The sequence below is a fragment of the Stegodyphus dumicola genome, chromosome 7 (assembly GCF_044657685.1).
Source record: "Stegodyphus dumicola isolate Sdum_Otavi_A_Nest chromosome 7, ASM4465768v1".
NCBI lineage: Eukaryota > Metazoa > Arthropoda > Arachnida > Araneae > Eresidae > Stegodyphus > Stegodyphus dumicola.
The window spans coordinates 28,873,643-28,875,508 of record NC_140774.1 but is presented as its reverse complement, the minus strand read 5'-3'; the positions used below and the strand labels follow the sequence as shown (position 1 = coordinate 28,875,508).

Here is a 1,866-nt window from a genome sequence, read left to right as displayed (position 1 = left end):
TTATTATAGATTTAATATATCCGATTTTAAAATACTTTTCTTTCAAGAAAACCTTTCCTGTTGAATTGCTTATATGCATACAGTAGAGGTACATAAGTATATACTATGATACATGAATTCTGATAGTGATGAAAAAATATTTTGTAAGTGTTATAGCAAAAAATTAAGTGAATGTTTATCATTTACGAATATACTCGTATTTGAACGAATTTGGATTGCACTAGGGGACATAAAAATAGTAAAAAGAAAAGAATGGTTTGAACGGTATACAATTCGAAAGAAGATAGGTCTATGCCTCAGATAATTTGAGAAGCAAACTAAAGTGTGACTAACAGCTTCTCAACATAATGTATATCAATTAGAAAATACTGCTTAAACCTCTAAGCCCGCATTCATGTACTGAATATGATAATTTTAGCTTACGCTGAATTGTATAATCTGATAAATCTTACGTTTACATTCAGAATACAAGAAACAAGAAATTCATCACATTATTTACAGTATAACTAATTGTTATAATTACGATTTCTTTTTTAAACAACGATAATAATGTATCTAATTGTTTAAACCAAATTAATGCGTACATTTCTGAAGAATGTTATACTCACCACTTAATTTTATTGCTCATATAACTCAGCTTATAAAATGCTGAAATGCCCAAGCGTAACACGCCCAGATGATCATCGGTGGTCCGGTGTGCGGGCTTCAAACCCGTAGCTGACGAGAGTCAGAGTGGTTCGATTCCACCCTCTGGGCGTAAGCGATTGTAGTATTTTTAAATCTTTTGCAATTTTGAATATTTTTATTAGTAAACGCATAGTCATCCACTTAAAAATGCATGAACGAAGCAAGAATTAGAAACGTATGTACTATTCGGTTGGTAAGATAAATTCGTAGTCTTGGTCGATTTTTACTCGTTTACCCTGACGTCCCTTTAATTTTGATGTTTCCTCTTTCTGTCATAAAAATGTCTAGAGTAAATTTTTTTGATCTGAAATTAATCCCTGTCAAATGATGTTTGTACAACATTCATGAGAAAGCAAAGTTGAAACTAACATCTTTTATTCATTAACAGTATTAAATTTGCATATCAAAATCTTAATAAACAGAAGTATTGCGGAATCATTATTTTTCTATTCTTCACTTAGCATCCACATCCTTTATATATAGGAAGCATTAATAATTCCTTAATTGATAATTTTATTGGATTGCATAAATTCTACTTTTATTTTATATGTTTATTTCATTAGCTAATATTAGGGGTAATCTTCAGCAAACATTATTATCGATATGTAGAGAATGAATGCAGAACTTTTTATTCAAAAATGCATATTAGCTGCTGAAGCATTATGGGGAGGAAAATAAAAATGGTTCGATCAAAGTTTCGGAAAATTATTACTAATGTCACATTTCTCAATAGAAAAAATTTTTCTTATATTTTTCATTTATATTTCTATAATAAAAACCTGGAAAACATGTACAAAATTTAAAAAAGTAAAAAATCATAATGAATTCGGGAAATTTATTTCTTTTGTTAGTTAAACCGCTGAGTGCCCACATTTGTGAAAATGGATTTAAAAAATCTGATGTGTACACCACATGACTTCCTTGTACAGAATATTAAATTATACGCATTTTTTCTTGCATTTCATTCAAACTTATTGGATTGAATTAAATCTACTTCGTCGATAGCGCATAAACCGCAATAGAATAAATGCACTCTTTAAAATTCACTACATTTGTTTACCATAGCGACACTCTGGCGCTAGGTTCAATTAATAGCGTTATATTTCGTTCATATTATAACTCAGGATACACAAGATTTCTATCATTTGAAGAATTATATAATCGTTGCCTCATGTTCTA

At 29.6% G+C, this 1,866-nt stretch overlaps 1 non-coding gene across 1 annotated transcript; it reads left to right on the top strand.

The window, feature by feature from the left end:
• The first annotated feature begins 670 nt into the window (after positions 1 to 670).
• TRNASTOP-UCA (transfer RNA opal suppressor (anticodon UCA)) lies at positions 671 to 757 on the top strand. The gene has a single exon. It is a non-coding gene; the product is annotated as a tRNA-Sec (tRNA).
• Positions 758 to 1,866: the final 1,109 nt, after the last annotated feature.